The following is a 27,683-nucleotide window of genomic DNA, read 5'->3' on the forward strand; positions in this document are numbered from 1 at the left end:
AACAGTGTTTACCTTTTGCTCTACATGGGACTTCCTGCATGCATTAGCAGCTGCTATAAGTGACTTATATAACCTCAGATGGGTTTACATGGGAATTAATAGAAAGCCTTGTGTGTCTCATGTAGATGCTAAAGGGTTCCTTGTGCATATGTATGAGGCAGAGGACTGAGGGGATTACATGGGTAATACAAGAATTATAGAGCATTACTTTTCCAGGTATAAGTGTGATCAGGGAATGCAACCCTCCTGAAGACATGTTCAATATAAATGCAATTTATTGACGAACTAAAACCAGAGAAATTAGTCACTTTGCCTTTATGTTTGAACATCACAAGAACCAAACACTCACTGTTCTTTTTCTTTTCATTTTGCTGGTGGCTATTTTTAGCTCAGTTACTGGAATGTGATAGCAGAAACAGAAGAAGGTCTTGCATCATTGTTCAGTGTACAAAGCAATGAGTCCACCATGAGAAACACTAATAGATAGAATAGATCTCCTTGTTGAAGTGTAGTTTTAAACCAGCACCACAGTCCTTGTGGACAGCAGCAATAACAGGGTCTCTCTTAAGATTATGAGTCCCGGTGGCGTTTTACTGCCTTCATGTCATTTAGCAGCATAATTCCCAGTCAGGGACGATCAGCCTGAGGGGATTTGGCACATGAAAAAAGTGAGATGATAATCCCAGACAGAGTGCAGGGCAGAGGATAAAAACACTAATAACAGACATATGGAGCAGAGGATGATGGTGTTTAGTTAGAAGGAATTCAATGTGTGCTTGTTTGGGTCAGAGTACTGATAAGTATGAGTAAGTGATTGTTTTCAGTGTTTTTCAAAAGGCCATTATTCAAATGGGTAAAGCTTAAAAAAATCTTAATCTACAGTCACAAACTCTTTAACAGTTATTTTTTTCAATTGTGGGGCTTTTTTGCCTTTTGATTGAAGAGAGATAGGACAGTAGACTAGACAGTAGCATAAAGAGAGAGAATGATTCCACATCACATGAAAAAAAGCTGTAATTGTTTATATTTCAGAGTTAAATATTTTCAGAGTTGATTTTAACTCCCAAAGTGAAATTCTAACTCCATTCTGAATGAAATGGTTTCAGTGTTGATCCACCAGTGTTAGTTCATCTCTGTAAGTACTCAATTGAAGTAAGCTCCATCCACCTGTGATTTCAAATCTAGGGGGATATGTGGGCAGAGTTCCCATCATGCCCCTGGGCAGTGTTCTGATGAATTTTATATATATTTAGTTGTGTTTGGATGTTTCCTTATTAACAGTGATCCCTGCTGTGGCTCTTTTGGTCATGTTTCTGGTGGATTGTTGTTTTTTAATATGAGACACATTTGCACCATGGGTGAAGTTATTCATCGAGTTAGATTTCCTGCCTGTGACTTTAGGTGTTTTTAAAGGATGCATAGTGCATCAGCATGCATTGCATTCTTATGGGGTTTACTCTGCTTTAAAAGTGTTAAATTTAACTTTATTTCAGTTTAGTTGACACTGTCAACATTGCTGTGTTTATTATAGAGGTGTCACTTTACTTGTGCAACCTGGGTGGAGATCTCTTTTGCTTGTTGTTCTTGCCAATAAGGACATACAAAATTATAATGTACAACCCCACAGAAACGAATCAGTACTCAGTAGTACATAAAATAAACTTTAAGTTAAATACATTTTACTTTTACTTAATTAAATTTTAACTGGAGCTACTGTACTTTTACTTGAGTACAACAGTTGTGCATTTTTTCTTTTTAATACCATCAGATAATTGGGCCTTTGCTGACCTTGTTTTGAATGGGGAAATTGGCACAGTTATCCTAGTGTGCACCTTTTATAAGTACAACAGAGATACAGTTAGCTTGAGGCTGCAGCTACAAGGACAACTCAAATGTTGCATACTTCCAAAAAAATAGGACTACTATACTCATTAACCCAAACCAGTCTTTTTTCTAAGCTTAACTAAAAAGCTGTGATGCCAGGCCTGCCCATAGAATTGGCTGGGCCCCTGAGTAATCCCCCCCCCCCCTTAGAATTGGGATTTATTGATGTCAGTGTATGTGTGCTGGATCAGTAGAACTGGTGCTAGCACCCTAGCTAACAGCTACCTCATTTTGGATTTGAAAAGAGTGTGAAGCTATTATTTGGTTAGGAAGATTACATTATTTATCTGTGCAACTTCTTTAACACTTTTACCTCTTTTCCCACCCATTCTATCACTTCTCTTGCAACTTTAAACCAATTTATGCTGCTTTTTGCCACTTTGCACCCATTTTTTTTCCACTTAAAACGATTTTCGATGCCTTCTTTTCCTTTTATGCCACTTTAAACCATTTTTTGCTGCATTTTGTCACTTTTAACCTATTACTGGTCACTTATTTTTGCACATTTTTATTCATTTTATGCCACTTGAACCAGTCTTTGTCATTTATCAACCACTTTTTTCTTTCTTTTTTCATATTTCCTCAATTTCTTCCTCTAAGGCTATATTGTATGCACAGCATGAATAAATAAAATACACTGTTTGTTGCTTTGATAAGAATGGTAATGGTAAGAATGTAATATGGTTATCACAGCTTAACTTTAAAAAAGGACCATGATTTTGCTGACCTCCATAGGCCTCTAGTTTGGCTTGGCCACAGCAAGCTCTCCCCTTTATCCCCCCTTATGGGTGGCCTGGGCCAGGACTGTGTCAGGATATTAACCACCTGTTCTGGACTTTAGGGTGTGGTGACATGTTGGTGCTGTCTTTAGGAAAAAGCTCTGCTGACTATGAGGATGCTAGCTTTCAAAAACATTTTGTTATTCTGGACCCATTTTCACCCCGGACCTAACCAAGCCATTTTCAAGCTATAACAGCTTGTCAAAGCGCATCCTTACACATAAAACTGATTGATGTCTCAGCTATGATTTCTCTGGTTTTGGAAGAATTGATGTCCTTCTTCTTTCAAGTATTTGAAGCATGAAATAACTTTTCTCTTACATTAAAAACAACACTTTATATCGTTTAATTTTGTCTCTGACACAAACCTACAAATCTACCACTAAACACTGTCACTTTTGTATGGGGAAAAACAGAAAAAGAAAAAATCCAGCTGGAACCTTCATTCTCTTTGGTGCAGCAGATGAAAAGGATCCCTGGCAGCCTTGCAGTCTGTCACTCTGTGACTTCTCAGGGTTTGTGTCAGATCATCATCAGTCCTAATGAGATCTGACCAGAACGCACAGCTCGCTGCTCACTCTCTATAGAAACAAAATACTCATAATAGCACTGACAGACGTTAATCTATGATCTATTAATTATTTCTCTTATCAGATCTGCTCCATTCATAACAGCAGTGTGATGACAAGATGGAGAGAGGACATGGGAGACTTTTTGAGCTTTAAGATAACTTATTCATAGAATGCAGGGAGCTTCAGCCTCAAAAGTAAAGAGTCAGCAGGGAATACAAAACTGCACTAATGATCAATACAGTAAAAGAGTTATGAAAGAGTCAGAGAATAATCCCCGCCACAGGCTAAAATAAATAAAATGAAAAAGCCCCCAGTACAACAAGGATTAGAATTAAGAGAGACTAAGAGTCAAAAGGGCTCAGTAGCTCATGAAGGATCAAAAGTTCAAACAGATAACCAGAGGCCAGCCCTTAAAAAGTGCTGAACAAAATCAATAAAATGCGAAAATCAATTCACAAAACTGGCAGGGAACCAATTCTGCAGGCTCTGTAGTGACTCTGCTGCCTCTTTTTGTCCCATCTCCAATGTTTAGGGAGCTTATTAGACTGATGATGAATGGTAGCAATAGCAGGGCGCTCCTTTTCTAAAATAATGAGGTTTAATATAATGTTAATGTAATAGCACATTCACTGTACTGCACAAACTGCCAGAGATCAGGGTCAGCTCAAAGCCAGAAGATTCCTGCCAACATCAGGCTCTAAGCCAGGTGCTCCAGCTGTAGCAAAAACCAGCATCAACATGGGCACGAATGCATCAAAACCAAAGTAAGTTCAGGAAAAACACAGTAGATTCTGAAAAACATTTACACACTAACGTCATGCTGAAAATAAAGGCTGGAACCATCTACTGTAGAATGGAAGGTTACATAACTGTCGTGATTTACTGCTTTGTAACTTTTCAAGTCTGCATTTGGTTGTGAAAAACCCCATCCTATACTATATGATCTTACAATATATAGCCCTGAGTAAACTCAAAAAAAGAAAGAAAAAAAATATGCTGACCTTGAGGGGAAAAACTTGAATGTTGAAGATTCTAGAAGATGTGCACACAATGACATTAAATGATGATGACAGATGATAGTCCCCAAATTGTTTATGAATTACCAACAAATCTCAGACCAAGGCAATGTATTGTTGAATGTTTCTTCTCCGCTCCCTGCATTATTTCTCTCTGCCTGAGGAAATAAGGCATGCACGCTCAGTCACTTCTTTTAAATCCCTTCTTGAAACTCACTTTTGCTGATTTCCTTTAATGCCATGTAATCTTTTTTTCCTTAAGATTTTTACTTTATCTCTTCCTTTATAAATTGTATAAATTGTATTGCTTTATTAAATCATTTGATCCATCCCAAGCTCTTTATCTGATATACCACTCTTATCTTCATCAACTGTTTTTATTTACCTATCACTTTTTTGTCTTTTATGTGTTTTAAAGTCTTCTTTTATCCCCTATTATGTGATAGTCATTATCTTTTAATTTTCTCAATTTCAAATTTTTTTTTTTTTTTTGTTGTTTATTTTTTAATTTTTGCTGCCTTTATTTTTTCTTTCACTCTAATTGTATTACCCTATCTTAAGCTTCTTTTTAAGACATATTGCTTCTGGAAGGTCTAGTCACTGATTAATCCGTATTCTTGGCTACCATTACACCATGAAGACAAAAGAACACTCCAAGCAACTCAGAGAAAAGATAATTGAAAAGTATAGGTCAGAGGATGGATAAGATTTTTTCCCACGGCACTGAACATCCCCCGGAGTTCAGTTAAATACATCATGAAGAAATTGAAGGAAAATGGCACATGTGTGAATCTGCCTCGATCAGGCCATCCCCACAAACTGAGAGACAATGTAAGAAGGAGACTAGTGGGAGAGGCCACCAAGACACCTATGACTACTCTGAATGAGTTTCAAGCTTCAGCAGCTGAGATGGGAGACACTCTGCATACAAAAACTGTTGCCTGGGCTCTTCACCAGTCAAAATGTTTAAGAAGAGTGGCAAAGAGAAAACCAGTGCTGAAGAAAACTCATATTAAATCGGGACTAGAGAGACCCCATGGTCAAGTGGAGGAAAGTTCTTGGGTTTGATGAGACCAACATTGTGCTTTTTGGCCATCAGACAATACTTTATGTTTGGCAGACACCAAACACTGCTCATCACTACAAACACACCATCCCCACTGCGAAGCAGATGGCAGCATCATGCTGTGGGGATCCTTCTTGGCAGTCAGCCAAGAAAGCTTGTTAAGGATAAAGGGTAAAATGAATCTGGCAAAATATCCTGGAGGACAATCTTATTCAGTCTGCAAGAAAATTACTGCAAAGATTTATTTTAATTATTTTCCAGCAAGACAATGACCTGAAGCATAAAATGAAAAAGAGCGAGGGGAAATTTTCTGAGTGGCCAAGTCAAAGCCAAAACCTCAATCCAATAGAGAATTTGTGGCTGGATTTTAGGAGCTGCATAGACTAGTCGACTTTACTGCTGTGGGGTGACTCTTTTTGCTTGAAGAGTAATCACGCATTTATAATGCCTAATGTGTAGCTCTGTTTCTTGATTTATCTAAGGATTTTGACACTGTAGACCACAGTTTACTGATAAACATGCTTCATCACATTGGCATGTCACACCAAGCAGAATCATGGTTTACCAATTATTTGATTAGTAATGTGTTCAGATGGCTGGATCCACCTCTTCTTTCCTGGAGGTCCTAAAGGCATGCCTCAAGATTCAGTCTTTGGACCTATTTTATTCTCCATTTATGTCGACAATCTATTTATGAGAACTTGTCAAATGCCTCATATTATTTTAAGCAGATGGCACCATTATTTTTAGTTATTAATACATTTTGCAGGCCTTTGACTTTTTAATCTGCTTTAAGGGTTTTTCAGTCTTGTCTGCAGAAACTTAACTATGTCTTAAATGCTGATAAAACCAAACTCATGGTCAATATCAGTTCAATTACAAGTGAGTTACCAGAGAACATCCTATCAATTTTAACTACACAAGTCTGACCTATTGAGCTGTCTCAAAATTATGAATCTGTGTTGTCTTAGTGATCTGTTGTGTTGTAATCAAGACCACACTATCCGAGACCAAGACTTGCCCGAGACAAGAGTGCACCGAGACCAAGACAAGAGCTAGACTTTTGGGGGTTGAAACCAAGTCAAGACTGAGATAAGCCAAGACCAAGACAAGACCAAGACCATAAAAATCAATTAAAAAAACATGACAAGGTTGAACGGTTAAAAAGCATTCTCTCTTTAATTTTAGTTTAGTAAAACACCCAAGGGGCCAAATACTTTTTAAAGGCACTGTTTATGTACACAAAGGTATTTTTTTTAATTTCAGGGTGATGCAATTTATACACTCATATTTTGTAAATCAGTAGCAGAGACAGAACTCCAAAGAGATCTGCAACTTATAGACATACCTGACAGATCTTTGGAGGCAATAATGGTTGATAATGGTGCACTTTCTCTTGACCTGTCTTGATAAGCACCTTTGGAGACTGTCCATTTCTGAAATTTGAAAGTAGCTTTGTAGCAGCCATAGACCAACAGGAGTCAAATAGTCTTAGTTTACTCCTTTTCCTGCAAGGAAATTAGATAATTTTCCTCTAAACTTGAGGTAACTGTGTGACAATGTAACATATTAGTTCACTGAGACCAGATCACATGAACTACAAGTATGAAAACACCCCAAGAATTGGTTTCATTTACTCTGCCTGCATGATCCACTGGAAAGAAGAAGCTGCACTCTTCTACACTTTCTTTTCCATAGACATCCCATTAAACCCCACTAAATTGCATCCCTAGTCTATTTCCTGTTTACAGTATGAGTATTTACTTTATTTTTTTCAGATTGAGAAGAAAACCAAATTATCTAACCACAAGAAGCTCGAGTTTGGCAGCAGCAGCAGGGAGGGATTATAAACGACTGTTGTCCCTGCCAAAGCCAGAGCCCGATCAATACTGTAGATGTGAATCTTCGTCATTATGCTTGACAGAGAGCCAGCTCTGCACAGAGGGAAGCCTTCGGTCACTCCCTCATTGTAATTAATATGATCAAATGAAGAGCAACTGTTCCACTTTTGTTTGTCATTATAATATCATTTACAAGATCCAGCTAAAGTGAGCCAAATTACACGCCTTCAGTGTGCTGCAACAAACAGCTCTGTTCTGCTTCAGTGCTGTGCTTTAAGTCAAATCAATAAGATAGATTTGGCATTTCAGAAACAGGGTTTATACCTCTCAGGGGACTTTGGGTTTTTAAGGTTCAAGGAGAGGTGAAAAGTGGAAAATGGGCAAATTATCAACTGTTTGAAACTGTTTAACAGCACCTGCTTAGCATGAAATTTCAGAGCCTTCCTGCATTTAAGCCCACACACATATCATCCACTCTTTTTAGAGTAATTGCATCACTTGTCTCAGGCTGTTTTCTGCACATGCACTCTTGAAAATTAAAAAAAAAAATTAAGTACTGCCTTCATCTAAAATCTTCCAGTGTTGCTTTATCATAAATGTCCCTCACAAAGGGAAATTACCATCACACTTCCCTGCTTGTTCTTGGTGACTGTTCCTGCAGCATTCATTGGCTCTTCTGAACTTCACGCAGAAATATAGAGGGAAAAAGGAAGTAGTTACGGTATCATGAAAGTTTGGCCTTACATTGCAATTTTTAGGCTCTGAACACTGGCAAGCTAATCAATAAGAGTGGTGGAAGTGAGATATTCAATTTGGAAGGGCAGAATAAATAGTAGCAAATTAAAATTAATTAACCCTCTTTTAAATTGAGTTAGACAAAAGTTAACAGGCTGTCAGACTCAGAAGCTATTATTAATGGACTAGTTAGCTAAAACAAGAGTCTTTCCAGTCATTCAGGTAACAGCACTGCTGGCATAAAGGAGGGTACAGTCTTTAGAGTCCATGTCTTTGATGTGATCTTGCTTCGGAAGCATTCCTCATAAAAGGTCTTTATATACTAAATGTAAACAACACAATAAATGGTAGCTGAATAAAGCTCCAGCTATAGCTGTGGCTATAGCTGGTGCTTTACATGACTGCTGACTCACTGTCACACTTTCTTGGATTCTTGAATATAAAGAAGCCATTTCTATTGGTTTTATTGAGGCCTTTTTTTTCAATACTGTGAAAAAGCCCAGATTTCTGCGAATAAAAAGACAAAATGAAAGCATCTTTCAATCTGACTCAAAGACCCAATGAAAGCATCTAAACTACCGTGAAAATTCAGCATGCAGAGTTTGAAGATGAAGTGATGGGTCAAATTCATCCTACAGCTTTAGTAGGGGTAGGGAAATGTATTCTATGCATTGTGAGTATTATTTAAACTTTATCTATGCATAAGAATGCTTTGATAGCGTCAGCTTAGTCTTCAGATTGGACACCTCACACTGCATGGGGACTGATTTTATTCGACCCCAGACCTCAGCTTCATGATGCCCTCCTTCTCATATTTCCTGATTCATCAGCTGAGTGGTCTAAATTCAAGAGAAGACCATAAAAATCTAACAAAAATAATGCTACAACAAAGCAGTAAAACTGTTGTTCTGCCTGGTGGGAGGAACAAGATACAATTAACAGATGACATTTGAGCAGCTTGGTAATTGTCTCTGGAACAATGACAAAATTAAAGCTTAAGGCAGGACAAACAACTTTGACTCTTAATTTTGAAGTCATGAGTAAAAAAAAATCTCATAATAATTTCAATAATCAGCTGGGCTGGTCCAGCCTCAGGACCCACCACCAACTCTTCTTTGAAAAACTGCAAGCAAATTTCAGAGAAAAGTTTCAACCAGTTAGATTTTTGCAGTTTGGATCTTTGAGGTGCAAAACATGACAGAAAGGAGAAATGTAAATGTAAAGATGCTTTATAGACATTTGAACACGTTTTTCAGTAAGCACACTCTTGTGACTCACTGATACTGAAACTCTGTTGTAAACCACCTCAGGTCATTTTTGTAGACACCTTCTAAGGTATTTAGTAGGGCTATCAGCTTAATGCATTAACTAGGTCTATAATCTGTGCATCAATTGTTTTTATCTTGGTTGACCGCATGCATTATTTTCTCCTTCAGCCACTTTAACGTCTCCCTGCAGACACAGAGATGTAAAATGAGTCCACTATTTCTCCTTAACCCTCTGAGCCATAAGCTGAAGTGCTTTTTAACCATTATAATCTCACCTAGACTAATAATCTTAGCTTTAAACATCCTTCTTTTTCAAGACAACCTGTTTTTTTTTTTTTTTTTTGAAGATTTATGCCACAGTTATGTTACTTGAATTTTTCAAAAATTATGGGACTTAAAAGACAAAAGAAAAAGAAATGGATGAATTTCTGGCTTTAACACTTTCAGAGCGAGAGCAGAGACAGGGAGGACCATTCCAAAACTTCAGGGCATTTTTCCTGTAAAAACTTTTCTCAGCTGGTCATCAGATGATCCATGAGAGATAGAGAGAGAGCTACATGGGGAGAAACTCAAGTCTCAACAGATAAAAGTCCGAAAACTTCTCAAGGTTTTATCACCACCTTTCCCTCATCGATCTCATCCATTGTCAGTCACTGATACTGAACCTGCTGAGAGTCACGTGATTTCACAACTGGATTAACATTTCTTTATGTCAAGACAAAACCACCAGAAGGGGGTATGTATACATATATGATACATGTACAATATGTGTAATATTTCTAAACAGTCATTTTGTAAAAAAAGGAATAGTCTAAAAACAAAACTGCTGGCCCTCCGGTCAACCCTTTGATTTTTAAGGGGGCCATATCATGAAATACCAACTTTTTTGTATCTTTCTCCATCTATTTAGCAACCTGGAGTATCAACTGGCCAACAAAATGTTAACTTGGCCAACTGGGACCCTGGTCCATGGTGTGGTGATTGCACATTTTACAAGTTTATTTTGAAAGTTCCTGTGAGCTGTTTCCCGCCAAGAGTTTTTCTGTTCTCTTCACGGAGGTTGGGAGCACACCAGCACTGATTGTCACCGGAACCTTCGCACCTGCACGTAATCACAGCTATCACCGCACTCACTTAAGCCTCGCTCTGAGACAACTCCAGCGTTGGAGTATTCCCGCTGTACCAGTGGTATCTTGGCCCTCTTGAGACTTTCACACATTATTGAGAAACTTTATTGCAAGATTTCCCTGTGTTCCTGTGCTTTTACTAACCTGATCTCTCCTCGCCTCCACGTACCATCAGTGCTCTGCTCAACCTCTGCCACGCTGCCACACTCTCGCACCAGACTCACTCTCCAACCTCCACCACCTCTTCTCACACCTCAAGCCCTCACGTCTCACTGGATCCCTCGCTCACTCCTGTGTCTCCTAATAAAACCTTTAAAACTGCTTCTCTGTCAGGATGACCTCATTTTCATTTAAAGAGATACACACCACACTAAAACTGAGGCATCTTTTAAAGGCTGGTTTATACAGGGTCTATTTTGACCAAAGCATGACACAGGCATTTTATTTGGAGCCTGTCATATCTGAGCTACATGACTACAGAAAAATAGATTTTATCAATGAAATATAATTATGTAAGTAAAAACAATGCTTCACACATCCTGTGGTGCTTATGCTTTGGTGGTGTGTTGGCACGTAATTCCATTATGACACACTGAATAATGGATAAAGTTGTCGGGTGTTGCTGCGGTTTGCGATAAGAGCAGAGAGAGACACATAAACAGCTCATTTTGAATGTAACTTTAACAGATATGAGCTTTTATCCAGAATAGATTTTGTTCAGGTAAACAAGTCCAATGTCATCTCTGTCAGTTTCTCTGAGTTTTGGTAGCACCACACTGTCTGTTCTGTGCCTCTATTTCAGGAACAAAGACAGACCTCCATAAAAGAAGCAGAAAGAAGAAAAGGAGGGAGTGACATAGAAAGAGAAAGCGAGGAAGACGCAGAGTGGGTGAGCATGAACATCACGCCCTTGTGTCCCCACTTGTGCATGTTCTTGTTTGTGTTTCTCCTCTCGTCTTGAATTTTTGAACAAGGTTACGTGTTAGTCAGAGCTCGTGAGCCTCAAAAAAGGGCCTTCAGCACTCGCACACATCACATTTGGGTACAACGTCACAAAGTCTGTCCCACCTCATCTATCATGCCTACTGCATGCCGTGATACATCCTAAGTAACCTGTGGAGGAGCTGAAACTGTTTATGTTCATTTCACTCTAACATGTGATAAGCATTAATCTCAGGAGTGACTTTATGAGCAACATTTCAGGAATCTCTCCCCAGGATTGATGGCCAGTTAAAGTCCCTCCCATTAACTTTATGTTGACATGTTCAGGCCCTGCAGCGATCACTAAATCTAACCTTACATATCCATCAGCAGCAGGCATCTTGTCAAAAGTGTCCTTGAGCTTCTGGGACTCCGGATAAAAGCAGAAAACAGAAGAAGTCCTGCAAATGAAAAAAGAAAAAAAAAATGCACAATCTTAAAAAAAAAATCCATTTCATGGTCATTTTAGTCACAAACCCCTCCTTTAATGACTTCCACCTCTGCTTCATTTATATCCCTCCCTTCATTAATGAAGCACATTTAATCGGTTAATTTAATAAAAGATCAGCACTTTTCCACGTATTGAAATGGTCAGTCTATTACGAGGCCTGGGCAGCTGTGCAGTCAGTGTGTTATTCACTCTGCTGTAAAATGAAGGATTTCATCAAACAGCAGTGGCTGCTCGCCCTCTGAAAATGACCCTTTCTCCCTCCATGGGTGGGCACACTTCTGGGCTCTGATGGACTGAGAGCACAATGACACCTTTCACACATACACACCGTAATCACACAACACACACTGACTCCAGCTGCACTGACCCCCTGATCATGTGGTTTATGTGGGAAATATGTCTTTGTCCCTCACACCATTTCACATGTATGCCATGGTAGAAATATCCCTCATTGTTGGACACGCACAAGCATGGGAATTTTAGTGTGAGGAAAGTGCGACAACCAAGGGCCCAAGTGGAGGGTGCTGCTTTAACCCTTTATGGGGCAAGGACCATATATGGTCACTCTGGTCGACTTCCTTTCCTCCCCTGCCTCTCTGTGATACAGTAAAACCAGAATGATTTTTTTCAGCCAGACAGTGGAGGTCAGGGAACATCAAGAAAAATGATATCACGCCACCCAACCAATCAGCAATGGCCCAGAGCATCTCAAACTACCTGTTTCCTCCAGAACTCTCAAAATACAGTTTTACATCTCTTTTGGTCCCAAACAAATGACCAAAAGAATCCTATAACCACAGTGAGTGGATGAAAATCACACACTATAAAAGTAAATAGTTGTGCTAAATGTCATGATAGGCTTTGTTTGCAAAGGATTCATAGTGATTTTTGAAAGTATAGCACCAAAAATGGAGGTACCATATTTAGACAATCACCATGACATTTGTGTGACATTTGCCATCTTGCCCATGATTTGCAAAGCATTAGGAGATTTAATACAACAGACTTTAATACAGCATAAATAAATGAAATTCATATCTTGTTTATTGTTATTATTATTTTTTTTTTAAATTGGGAGTATCTCATTATGATAAACATGGCATTATTGAAATAATGAACAGTCTGACAAATGCAGTATTTCCTCAAAGGAGCGAAATGAATAAAATGAAATAATATAAATTAATACATGCTTATGTTCACACAAGCAAAGATGTACAGTATATAAACTCACATATATACGTATATCTATACATACATATCCATAACATATAAAGGCATATACATACAAACATAGGAACATAGGTGTAGTAACAAACATACATTCAACAAAGGCTAGGCTAAGCAACAGCAATTGCTGAGTACTACCATTTTTTAGATTTAAGAAACTCCATTAATTTCCCCAATATTTTTATCAAAAACTCCTGACTTCCCTTTTTTAATATGTTAGTTTCTCCATATCAACACATGATGAGTGATCCTTAATATGAAAAAATGAAAATACGAATATGAAATTCATTTTGTGTTTTGTCTGATGAGAGTGGTTTTTATTCTGGTCGAAAATAAAATACTTTTTTTTCACAGCTTAACTTGACAATGGACTATGATTTTGAAGACCTCCATGAGCCCCCAGTTCGTCCTGGCCTCAAAAAGCTCTCCCCCTCATCCCCTCTTATGGGGGGCCTTGACCCCTAGTCCTGAGAGCTCAAGACATAAGGGTATGGCTAAGTGGAGAAAATGGATTTATTGGGACTGAGCCTTAATGTTAACTAACTTATGTTAGCAAAGTAACACTCACCTATGCCTTGATCATGTACAACTCCTCAACCTTCACTTTACAAGCAGCAGCATTATCAGACAAAGACAGTACGGTAAGCTGTCTGTACTTTGTCTGCACTTCCTTGGCAACTGTACTGTACTGTCCACAACTGTGGATATAATGCACATAAAAAATCATGGTTGTGAAGTCCTGGCAAAGACTGCTGATTTTACTGATTTTAATAGCATCTCTTTACTGAATAAGGGTCTAAAGTGCTCCAAACTTATAGCTTAGATTAACATCCCTTTTTGTGACAGTTGTTATGGGATGTAAACATGCATCCTTTTGAAGAGATGGAGTATTCAGATCCAGTGCTGCAGCTCCGTATACTGGTCACTGAAAGCTGCCACTTCCAGGGCTTTGTGCTGATCACGTGACAAAGTTATGACTCAAATACAGTACAAATACAGTACAGTCATCTTTTATCACTACATTTGACCCTTAACTAGATTTTTAAATCTAGCTAAAAAACAAACATCTTTTTCTTAAATATCTTTTAATTATTAAATCTATAAAATACAATCAACAGTGTTCCCTACCTGCTCCAAAAACATCCTGTACTCACTCTCATACACAGTACGCTCTCCAAACAGCTGCAGACTGGAGTGTATTCACAGACAGAGATAGATGAAAAGCTATCTATTGCATCATGTCTCCCTCCATCACTGAAAGTGTACAATCCCATCAAAGGCAGGAGGGGGGTTGTAGCGGTGGTAGGAGGGCTGCAGGTTTCTATCACACACATACACAGGGACATTGTCAGCAGTGCCTGTGTATCAGCTACATGTCTCACATCTGAGCTGTATCTGTGCAGTAAAGCACAGCAACTCTTTACATCTTACACAGGTTATTCTGTCTCTCTCAGAGATTGGACATCAGCCTGTGTGAGAGTTTTTTTTTTCTTGTCCTGTCCTTACCTCAGTGCAGTGTTATATCTGTACCATGTGCTACAGAATGCAGCACACTGAGACTTATAAAAGGAACAGACTTGAGATTATGTGACAAAATGCAAGAGCTGTGGAGGAAAAAAGTCTCTTGTAACTAGGACTGAAATTTTCACACATTTTGTGGAGGCAGTGATAAAAGTATGTGTTATTACTCTCACATTGTCCTGCAAGAAACAGGAAAAGAATAAAATGGGGGAGCATTTTCTGTGAGATATGAACCACATCCAAGAAAATGACATCATTCAGGGATGGGATCAGCTTTTCCTGATGTATCCACAACAAGGGCAAAAAACTAGTACCTGAAGCTCATGTTTTCTAGAAAGGCTTAATCAGGAAATTAGTTTCAAACTCTCATGTCAGACCCCTCATTGGTCTATATAATGCATTTAGTGCATACAGTGTAGGTTTATACACCTTTCACTTTATTTTTAACTAAGCCTCTACTGCCTCAAGTCTTTGCAACAAGACAAATGCTCATAATGTTTCCCAGGATGATTTGAACATTTCAATTAGGGCTCATTTAAGGAGTTTTTAGCTGCTTATGAAACAGCTGAAATCAATTCTGATGACTCCTCTTGGTTGATACAAGCGAATGAACCATCAGCATAAAAACTGACTGTAACTATACTACTTTCTTTTCCAAAACCACTGGCATGGGATTCTTAATGGAGGAAGCAGTTGTTGGCACACTGAACGAAAAGGGAATGTTTTATCTAATATCCACAGCAGATAATCACCATATGTTTTTATTTGACTTTTAAGTGCAATAACAACTAGATTGGGACATACTAGCAAGAAAATGCATTGCTCTGTAAAAATATTCCATACAATAGCTTTAAACCTAATCCCACATTTCGATACTGTTGGTTTGTTGATGTCTGGAGGTGTTAGCAACACGATTACAAAGTTGTGCTTGCAAATTGTACACAATACCCCCAAACATCACCCACTAATGTGATAGACACACCTTTCTAAACTGTAAAGAACTACCATAACATGACAACGAAGAACAGATCCCTACAAAATCATTTCAATCAAATAAAAACATGAAATCTAAAATAAGTAACTGCATAAATATTCACCCCCTTTGAGTCCGTATTAAGTCTACATTACTTTGCAGAAGTCTGTTTTCACTTTGACATTAAAGTGTTTCTCATGTCATTTATGGTCAAAAAAGCCAAATTACATTGACCATGATTGGGTTACAAAATTGATTAAAGGGTAAAACATCCAAGGGGGTGAAGACTTTTTCAAAGGCACTGTATAGTGTGTTTGGAAAATTGCCGATTTTGCCTTTCCCAGACTTTTGAGGATTAAAAACACCCACTCAGAATGTTTGCTTTTAGTTTTGTGAAGCTGCTGCCAAATAATAAAACCATGCATGACGACTTTTTCTGGAAATATCTTTGAACTGAGTACATGTTGATTTATGTGAACTTTGTAACAGTAAGATTGAGATTCAGTATTTTCACTTAAGGATAGAGAACAAATATAATTGCTGTTTAGACACTATTTGTTTAAAGTCAAGAAAGGAAAAGAGAAGATCAGTCAAAGCACTCTCTTTAAGACAGTCATGAATCATGATTGCTTTATACAAAATTATATGACAGCAATCAATGTCACTGTGCTGATGGATAACCAGAGTGAGAGAGGAAACTCTCATCTCCAGAAGGCAATATCATTAAAACTAAAGTCGTTAAGTTGTGATAAATGACGAGACAGCGTGGAGCTTGGGAAGGCGTTCACGTGCCAGCTCTTCCTCCCCTCACACACTACTCTGCTTTATTTGCAGAGTAAAGCAGCCAGCTGGCTCTCTTGATACAGCTCTAAACCTGTGTCAGCTGCGCGGTCGACATAAATCTCCAAGGCCGCTCTTCGAGGTAATAGGAACCAGGAGACGAGTCCCACAGGTGAAGCATCACCAGTGAGGGACTGATCCACAGGGAGTCGTTTTCTTAGCTGGCAGTAAACATTGACACACAGGGGATGAGGGGAGAGAAGATAACAAAAGCGTTCATTGCCTAGGGAGGGGAGAATGAGGAGGGACGGGTGGAGGTAAGGGAGATAAAGTGTGAGAGGGGAGGTGAAAGCTGGAAAAGGGGGACAAAAGGAGGACAGAGAGGCAAAAAATTAATGAGAAAAAAGTTCACAGTGAGTCAAGTTTTGACTAAAGGGTGAAGTAAGGGTTATAGAGGTTGATACTGAGAGAACAGGTGCTTTATTCCTTTTGTTGAAATCAGAGGGAATGAAACCTGAGAATAAAATGATAGAAATGGTAAGCTGCTTTAGCACAGCTTACCATTTAGAGCGAAAAGAGGCTGAGTGCAGAGGTGAAGTGGACTCTTTCCTTGAGTCACACGGATAAAACGACTTAGTATTGGATGACTTAATCAAGAGAAAAACACCTTCTACATCCTTTTTCATCCAGTGGAGGGGCCTCAGCCAAGGCAGGACTACTAGTATCAGAGGAGATGCCTTAACTAGATCTACTGCCTGGGGGTTATGTGCTTCTGCAAGGTATCCAATCACCCGACAGTGAGGGGAGAGTGGTGAGTAATGACGAAGTGCCGGGTTGGCTTGTGTGGCTGCATGATTCATAAAAATCCTCTAAGCAAGGGTTTAACATTAGGCCCAAAGACTTTCGCTCAATGCATTTTTAAGTTGTTGTATATCTCAAGCAAGTGATACAAATAAGACCCCGTGGCCTTGACATTAAATCTACAATCTCCCAGAAACAAATCAATTTATACTTGCATCTGAGTGAATGTTTGTGCAAAGTTTGAGGAAAATCCCTCGAAGCATCCTTGAGATATGGAATTAACAAGTAAGACATGAACATGAGACCCAATGAGCTTGAGTCGGATTGGATATTTGTGCAAAGTTTGAGAAAGATCCAGAAAAAAGGTCTTGAGATATTTTAGTCGCAAGAATGGCTCAGACAGATGGATGCACATCTACAACCCTACAAGGGTTGCCAAACATTCCATATTAGCTGGGACGTCCTGTATTTTGCAGCAATGTGTTTGTCCTGAGTGGAAAGCCCCTTATCTTGTATTTTGATGTTAATTCTATTTCTACTGATCCTGCATCAGATCATCGGACACAGCAAGTAACCCATCATGCAAGAAAGACACAGCTTTACAGCTACAAGGAGTGGGAAGCAACGAAGACGTAGCATTAGTTGGTTACTGAAGATTTGACAAAAGCTTCCTTTAGTAGATTTTTTGGGCTTTTTATGCCTTCCTTTTTAGAGAGGAGGACAGTGGAGAGAGTTGGAAAGAAGGATGGGAGATTGGGGGAGAGACATGTACAAAAGGAGCCACAGGCTGGACTTGAATCTGGGCTGCCTGCCAGTGGTGCAAAAAGTGGGTATGCACTATATGCGGCGCATATGGGCGCCGCACTAGAGGGGACGCCAAAGCGAAAATTATTTTGAGTCGACATTTTCTGTTTGTTTGTGCATTTGTAAATGATATGATCAATAACAGAGGCACGCAACTGATTAGGCGCCACTCCGCTCCTTCACCTCCCCTCCTCCTCTCACTAAGTAGGTAGTTGCGCCCCCTGCCACTCAGATACATGGGGCACAACCTAAAGGCTTTTATACACTCAGTCCATTTATCTGTCTGTGTTTTATGAAAGAAAATCAATTTTGTGTTGCTCTTATTATGTTTGCACACTGTTTGCACCTGCTGTGATTTACCTGTTTATTGTATGGATATCAACCATATAAATATATCAGATAAAGGCATCAGTTTGTTTTCACAGCCACCTTACCCCGAATTTCCATATACAGCGTGCGCGCTGCGGAATGCCAGCGAATCGAACTGCGGAGCACTTCGCTCTCTCTCTAGTCTATCAGAGCATTTCCATAGCTGGTGCTTCAGACCGGCAGCAGCGCGTGCCTGGAGCGCCACTCCGCTCCGCTTGGTTTCAAATACGCTGCAGGTCTATTTCGGCGCCGGCCGCTGCCATACCTCGTAAATTAACCGTCGTTCAGAAAGCACCAACCATGGAAATCACAAGAGTAGAACATCCGGTTCTTTCAAAATAAAACACAATGCACGGACTCCCGACCGCAAATCATCTCTTTATCAACATAACGTCTCATCCTGCAGCGAGAGCAAAGGGTCACCGAGAGGTCAGTGGGTCACCGAGAGGTCAGTGGGTCACCAAGCTACAGTGGCACCTTTGACAAGGAAAAGTTAAGTTTTGGGAATATTTAGCCAAAGAATTTTGCATAAAACCACAGACCCTTTAAGCAAACATTCACCTTTTAACTTCCTAATGTACTCACTCAATGGAAGAAGCAATAATATCATGGACTTATACCAGAAAGGATGATAAATTAACCCCAAATGGTAAAATAGTCCGCTGTCGATATGCTATTCCTGCGTGAACTTGCAGTTCTCCCGTGATCTCTTCCTGATGATCAGTGCTGCGCCGTGGCGCTGCGCTCTAGACTCGCTTCCAGTGGGTGAGGTCGCTCGCCTTTCAGTCGGAGCAAACCCGCGGCGAGAGAGACTGAATTGAAAAGTTGCTCTCCATGTCTTCAACTACGCACAGCTGTGGCGTACGAGAGCCGGTGTCGTATGAAGATCTCTGTCGGTATGGATGGATCCAGACCGGCTCATCCTCAAGGCATATTTACGTCACAGTACAAATCAATTTATCACATTCTATGAATTTCTGCAGTAGACACAAATAAAAACCCACAGGCGTGTGGGACATGTGTGAGTGTGTGACATTTATTCGGATTAGGGATCTAAAAAAATGCATCTGAATAAAGGACTCGGTTTGCAAACACAGCATACTGCTACAGTGAGGAGCAGGAAGGTCGTGCTAGCAAAAGGTGTCAGCAACATTGGTTCATTTTTGTGACACTGACAACACCAGAGAGCTGAAAATTGCAGCAAGAGAAATGTCATATGCTCTCTTGGTGCAGGTGCAGCTCAATGCTGAACTCAATGTGTGGAATATGACTCATCATGCAAGGACGTTTCTATAGTATGTGAAAGGACTAAAGACTCCTTGTAGCTGTAAAAAACAACAAGAAATACCCATGAAAAAGTATATTTGGGGAGTCATGCCTCTCATTAGTATTTTTATTATCATAAGGCTCTAGGCTGTAATTTATCTTACCGCTTGTTTCAAGGTTGGAGCCATTCTCAAAGAGAAGTCCAGGGACTGTCAGAGGTCAAAAAGGGACTTACAGGGGATTCTGGGTCATTAAGAATCTTAAAATGACATAAATTTAATAATTTCAAATGGTTCCATTTATTTTTCAAAATAATAAATATATGTAAAATACTGTCAGACAGAGGGTTGGGGTGTAATAGAGTAGAGGCTATTTTTGGAAAAAATAAAGTTTTTTTTTTTTTTTAGTTATATTTGAATTTTCATAAAACTAGATCACATACAAAGTACTTGCCTTTGCAATACAGTAATGCTTGTACACACCACTGCTGCACTGAGCTCAAAACAAAACATCATGTCCCTTATTTGGCATTGTAAAAGTTGGCAACCCTACCTACAACCCAAAAGCATAACACCTCTGACCTCTTTTTTCTTGGTTTGTAGACATTAAAACAAACTGGACCAAGTGAAGACCCCTGAAACCTCTGCACTAAAAAGGCCAGAGCCTATCACACAAATGTTGTACAGCATCCTCCCCTACTGGTTCATTCTGATACTAATGTTTTTCTGTAATCTTGTGTACTTTAGTAAAGGACTGAGGACACCTGATACCATCAAGATCAATGGGCTCAAAGGGAGCAACAGGAAGTCCAGACTTTACAACTTATCTTGCAACCTGTATACTCTCTTTCTCCATGGGCTTCAAGTCATTAAAGCCCAGATTTACAGGATAATCGAAATCACTTTGTGCAACGAAGGGACACTGTGCAAAATCGAGAACATATATAATCATTCAATAAACAGCACACTTCCCTGTTGTTGAAATTCATATTTAATAGAGCAAGAACTTACTCTTGTCGATGTTTATCAGCAACGATTTTCATTAACCTGTTTAACCTTTTCTTCTAACCTTTTCTTTCTGCTTGACTTTTTTGTCTAGCAGAAACTCAAAACAAAATGACCAGCAGTTCTAGAGAATTCTGACCATTTAGATCAAGTACTGGACATTTGCTCTAGATAGCCATATGTGACCGATAAGTTATATTTCACAGCAATAAAATGTATTAAACAAAATAATTAGATTAAATAATTAACTAGTGTTCTATTAACTATACACCACATTAAAACTCTGCATTACAAATGAAAATTAAGACTTACCATCACTTGTCCCATATTAGTCCTCATAAACTGATGATCTCATCTGTAACTACCATTAAAACAGTAACAATCCAACCATCATGGTTTCTTTGGAGTAGCCCCAAAAGAACACAAAAAATGTCCACTGTGGATAGTTCAGTACAGTCCACTCATCAATGGCTCTTCCTGCCGATTAGCCAGGACACCCCAAGCATGAACACCCAGTAGCTCTAAACCTCCCTGGACAGGATTTGTTTGACGACATCCACATCGATCACACAGACATTCACAGCCTAAATTAGCCATGTGCTTTGTTATGTACATAAACAGCCCTAGCACTGCATGGGAAGTCGGTTGTAGTGAAATCACTTTACGTTTATTTTAAAGGATTCTTGCAACATATGTTCTAGATAACACAATATACAATGTGTAATTACAAACTATTTACTTATTTGTTAATTGGCCAGTAAATACCAGCTATTGGAAAACCCGGTCTATACTTCAGTAAGACTACTTCTGTTATAATGGTTAAAACATTTGGTGCACCAGCTTGTAACTGCTTTCAGATTGTGTCTGGTGTTTAGTGTCTAAGCTTTGACCTTTTCACTCCTGGTAGATTTAGTTTACATGCAGAATTTGAGGATCTAAAACCCCATCTGGAGTCAAGAGGGGGGATCCTGGGGTGGTGGTTGGGCTGTAAGCAAGAGCTCATTACAAATACTGGGTAGAGCTGGCACTAGTAGAGGGAGATAAAAAATCTTACAGCTTAAACAGACCACCAGTAGGGAGGATGTTTGTCAGATGATTGGATAATGATGGAGTTTGCAGCCATTGCTCCATTTGTATGCCCTTCATTTAAGTTAGTAGCTCATTATCACATTTTAACATCACTAAAAGCCTGCAGCAATTAACTTAAAAATTATGTTGTCTTTGCAAAAGAAATTAATGATACAAACTGAAATGAAGGTGATACCTGCTCTGCATGATTCTCATTTTTAAATAATGAACAATTTCGACTGATCCTCCAATTTACACTTTCTTTCTATTTTCCTACATCCCCTTGGAAAAAACACCTTATTGTGTGAAATCCTTTTATCCGACTGAACTGTTCAGTTCATGGCTTTATTCAGATGCTATTTTAGTTTAAAATGAGATTTCAGTGTTTTTTACTGCTTCCCAGATGAGTGAGTTTAAAAAAGATGCCCTCACACAATTGGTGAAGAATATTCCTTATGGCTTTTTAAGTAATTTCGTCAACAAAAAGGAAAAAAGGGAAAAGAAATGGGATAGAAAATAAAAAAGCTGAAAGGCTATGTGCATTTTCTGACTGATATGATTCAATAAAATGCATCATAGATAGGATGAAAAGATGATAGAGAGGACTTCCAAAGACACTAAACTGCTCACATTAAATATTCCTCTGGTGTGCTCTGAAATCTGATATCTTATTCCCTTGCCTGTCATGCACATTAGGTTCTCATAATATTTACATCCTTTAAAATTGACAGTAAACATCTTGTTCCCCATCTGCCAGTGCGTGGTTAATCCAGACTGCATGCTGTTTGTTTGAGGTGTGAGAGCCCTGTCACATCTATAAAGACTGCTCAATGTTTACATCACTCTTATATGATGATTTGACACACAACACTTCAGTCTTTGTTGTTAAATCAACCAAATGCATCACTGACCACCTAGAGATGATTGGCTCTTAAATGTGTTCTGAGTGTGTATACTTTGATTTTATGCATTTTATAGCCAAAGTAGGATAAATCTTCCAAGCAGGTTCACAGCTTTGAGGCCTTGCTGTCATAATAACAGTTTTTTTCTTCTTACTTAAATTCTGTTGCCAATACAGAGGTCAACTGTTTCTAACAGAGATCTTCTGTACAGCATAGGAGATGAACTGGTCAGAAAAAGGTCAGCACTTCTTGCTTCTGCTTATTTGTAAGGTTGGCATCTTGCCAGACCAGTCTAACTATTCACACCTTCTTCTTATAAGTTAATCCACATGCTTTACCTGGCCTAACCTTGAAAATCTTGCAAGGCTTCAATCGATGTTTGTGCCTGGTCTGAGAATGAACGGACCAAGCAGTGCCTTAAGAGTAGAATGAGGTTGTGGCCATGGGTGTTGTTTAGTTGTTCCACAAGTCAGTAAACAATGGATGCTGCTGGTAAGGCGATTAGCTCAATGATAATGGGGCATTTTTAGCAAAACTGGACAATATTTCTTTGAGAAGCACAAAGACCTGCACTGAAAGTTTTCCTTGGTGAAAATGATGTTTTGCTCTTCTCCAGACCAGTTCTGGCTAGAGTTGATTCACCAACAGGTTCCATTGAAAGTGAACAATGACCGTGCCTACCTGTCGAGCTTACATTATTTTGTTTACTCTCTGGGGCCAAGAAAGTCTAGCTGCAGACTGTTCACTTTTAGAGACTGTTCATCTGAGACACAGTATTTCTCAGAATGGATATACATGCTAAAACGTTCTGAATAAAATCAGATTCAACTTTCATTTAGGGTTAGGGTAAGAGTATAGGACATGGTTAGGATACCAAAATTTAAACATTAAAAAAAACCTTTATTCAGAACATGAACATTTTAACTAAGCAAGCATTGCTTATGTAGCTCCAACGGCTGCATATGCTACATAGATAATAGAGCTTCTTAGATAAAGTCACTACGTAGCTAAAGCTAAGCTCAGACAGCAGCTACATAAACTATGTAACTATTTTATCTACTTAGCTAAGCAAGCCTTAGCTACGTTTACTTAAACTCACATTGCTAAAGCTAATATAGCTATAGACAACAGATCTATGTTAGCTAAAGCTAAGCTCATAAAGCCATGGTGTACGCTCAAGCTGCATTATCTACATAGCTAATTTGGCTAAAGCTTACACTGCTAAAGCTCACATTGCTTAAACTAATTTAGCTACATTTGCTTATCCAGTTATGATAATAATGTAGCTAGCATAGCTATGTTAGCTTTAGCTCCGAGCCACACTTCACTGCCAGGCACATGCAAACAGCGGCAGAGTAGAGCTGTTTTGATGGATCATCTGGAGGAGAGGAGGTGGGTGGAGATGATCCAGAGGAGCAGTGAGCTGCAGGCTTCGGCCGCAGTGCTGGTGTGGAGAGCAGCGTAAAGCAGTAAACTCTGCCATTGGAGGACTGTTCAGGTGTGCCTCACGGACGGGCAGCTGGAGGAGACATGGAGCACCGCAGCCCGCTGGACAACAGGGGTAATGAGGAGCCGTGGGATGGAGGAGGGAAATCCTGTGAATCAAGGATGCCGTATTTGTTCTGAAGCTGGACGGAAAAGTGACCAGGTAAACAGGAGGAGCATCTCCCTTTCCTGCCACAGTCATTGACCCTATGCCACGGCGCTTGCTGAGATGGAGTAGAGCTGATGGGTGCTTTCAATTGAGCCCCTAGCTGTATCCAACCATCCTTGGGTGCAGTGTCAGGTGGAAGGGTACCGGTGGCAGACAGGTGAGCCGTGGCAGGCTCCAGTTGTGCAGTGGCTTCAGAGACGGAAAGAGGAGCAGGCCCTCTTGGTCAGCTTGTGCTGATTTGTGCTGGAAAGAAAGTGATGGTGTCCATGAGCATTTCGGATTCTTGGATTTGACAAAGGTTGGAAATTCTTAGCTCCAGCTCTGTAATCTTTTAGGCCAGGCGGACACAGCTGACACAGTCGGAGGGAGGGGTAAGTCCTATGTTTTTTCTGACTTGTAGTTGAGTGTGGTAGAAAGTTTCTCAAGTCAGTTTGACACACCCCAGCGCGTTTCCCTGCAGAACTTTACAAGTACACCCCTGACCGTTAAAGTCTTTAAAAGAGTCTGAGAGCAACAAGTAAAGCAAGCAGTGTATCAAAAACCATATGGTAAAAATAGGCTCAAAGCGAGATAAACAATGATTAAGAGAGCGGTGTTCGAGGTAGTAGCAAGCCAGCAGGGGCTTGCCAAGATGACTGAGTGGACGCTTTCTGCCGAGCTCTGCAAAATAAGCTTTAAAAACAGTGAAAACTTGTATTTTTTATATTATTCAGCTACTGTCAAGCTAGAGGTGACTTAATGTCGACCCAGAACGAAAGAAAAAGACCTCCGGATAACGTCAAGCAGAGGTTAACGTTAGCGTATCCTACTGTTGCTAAGGCGGCTAATGTGTCGATCGACAACTGCCAAGTAATCTATTTATACATGACCTCCATAAAACCTGGATGCACTATACAGAAACCTAGTATCTTACCTGTTTGGATTTCTATTTGTCTCAGTGTAATTGTCAATTTCAGGTCTGCAGGCGTTAGCTGTATACAGGGAAACAGTCTGTAATGAGAACAAATGAGGCTTAATGGAATCTAATGTTATGCAATCCTAAAATCCATCTGCAGTCATCACTATATGACTTAGCTTTAATTAATGCCAACAAACAACATCTGCATGCAAATACAGCTATAACTGTCAGCTACAGAGGTGCTAGATAGTCTATCAGTTATACTGAGTCTGAAACAATATTAGTCATTTTAACAGACCTAAAGTTTTACAAAAAATTAAAAGTTGACCTTTAGACAGCGCCATGGCAAGAACATCAGCCCTTCATCAAGGTTTTTAAAACACATCAATGGATCTATGAAAGCTGGCAATCCATTCATGTTTTGATTCTGATTTGCATGTTGAGTTTGTTTCAGTATGAACCAAAGAAGAAGGCCTGCTGCTAGCGAAGCTGAAAAAAAAATGTTCAAAAGACTTTCAAAGAGGTGAGCGACAGAAAAAGTTTGAGATCCAATAACAGAGCATACAGGTAAGAGATGCATCAAAAGTTAAAGAGGACACTGCCTCTGATTGTGAGCTTATATGTGGGACATTAATGAGCGTTCAGAGGAACTTTAGCCCACAGTATGAGACTAAATTAATGAAAGCTAAATGAGGGACAGTTGCTGGTTTCAGGCTGAATCCAAATGAAAGCAGATTTGATTAATTGAAGGAGACATGTCACCAAAGGGGAAGTATGAGACAGACTGAGGCAAGGTAAGTCTGTACTGAGAATGCAATAGGCAAACACTGATAAAATTCAAATATACACACAGCAAAGTTCAGGTAGAAAAGTCATTTACGTAGAAAGTGATTTAACACAGCGATGAGTGATTTTCCAACACCCAAACATATTACTGCTGATGACTTCCTTCAGCCAAGAAATGATGGAATTATAACCTCAGATGGCCACCGCTTGGCTCGGAAATCATCCAGCTCTCCGGCTCTGAGTGCAGCAGGATATTTCTGATGCTGGAAACTGTTTGTGGGAATCACTGTAGCATGGGATGACCTTGGGACGGGGAGGTATCGCATCATTTCCTCGACAACAATGAGATGAGATGGTGCACACCTAAGCTCAGCTGGTGTCTTTAAGCGTCCTCTCCTCCTTCCAGGAGAAAACTCCCCCAAACACTTGATATTTGGTGGTCCAAAGTGACCTTCCATCCCGTTTGGCAGCACAATACTGCTGTGGCTCCAAACGTAATCAGCGGATTCTTTCAGGCTCCAGCTGCTAGAATAAAAACTACCTTACATTAATATTTATGGACTAGTGGTGAGAGAGCATCCTGCCAAAAGGTCACAGACGTCAAGACAAAGTGAGCTGTAAGTTTTTACATTTCTTTTTACTATATTCCAGACGGGTTTCTTTACCTTGAAAGGCTAGGGGACTACATACACTGTTTAAGTATCCCTAACAGCAGCTCTTTACAACATCCACTCAGAAAAATAAATGCATTAAAAGATCAACTGTGATATTCAAAGTTGAAAACAAGATGACCCCCAAAATAGTCACATCTGATATTGTATGAACAACTTGAATCTTACACCTTGTTTAGACATACATGAACAGGAATTTATTTCCAGTTTGGTCATCTAGATATCAAGTTGTGATCTAAAATACTATGTGTGGATGCACATCAGTGCCTTCTGAATATCCAATAGTTCAGACTGCAGAGTTGATCTGGGATGCCTTCATCTGAACTGGATTGTTTATATAGAGACAGTGACCCTCAAATGTGCCTACATTAGAAATTTGGGGATCAGCATTTATCGATCTAAGCGTGGGCGTATGGTATGCTCAAATCCCAAGCCAGGTTCAAGCTTTTATACGCATGTTTTCAACTCAGTGTGGACTATCTATGCAGCATGGAGCTGGCAGTGATAAATTAGATATGGCTTTTAAAATATATATAATATTGTACCAAAACCTCTAACAATACTTGGGAGCAACATTGTTTTTTTAATAATGTTGAGCAGCGCAAGCTCTCGGCTGATTTCCACATTATTTCTTACACTTGATGAACGAACATTTCCTCATTGATTTATTTTAAAGATGAAATAGACTGCATTCAGTAAGTATTAAAGTTCCACTGCACGCCATATCACAATATCATGGGAGATTCAAGCAGAAAAAAAACTGCAGTTATTCAGAAAAAAGATGCAAGTCGAGAGTGATTTACTCCAAACTATTCAACTGTATAAACTTGGAGATTACAATCAAAGAACACTTAACATTAGTTTCTATTCAATTGTAATCATTCAGCATGTCTGGAGATTTGAATAATCTTATCTGCTGTCCAACCATGCCTCTGCTTGTGTGCAGAGGCATGGTTGGAGGCTGGAAGAGACAGGAGCTCATCCAGCAATCTAAAATATAAGTATTAACTGATATGTTTGAAATGAAACGACTGCTCAGACACTGTTATTGGCCAGATACACACGTTTCATAAATCACACCTGGCCTTTGTCATGATGATCTACATCCAAATCTGTGCTGGTTTCTACACACATTGAATATATGAGGGCTAATGAGTGTTGACACACATTAAAAACCTCCCTGTTAGCTAATGATATCTGCTGTATTCTGTACTTTAATGATACAGACTTTTTTGCTCA

Source organism: Cheilinus undulatus, linkage group 12, assembly GCF_018320785.1.
Source record: "Cheilinus undulatus linkage group 12, ASM1832078v1, whole genome shotgun sequence".
NCBI lineage: Eukaryota > Metazoa > Chordata > Actinopteri > Labriformes > Labridae > Cheilinus > Cheilinus undulatus.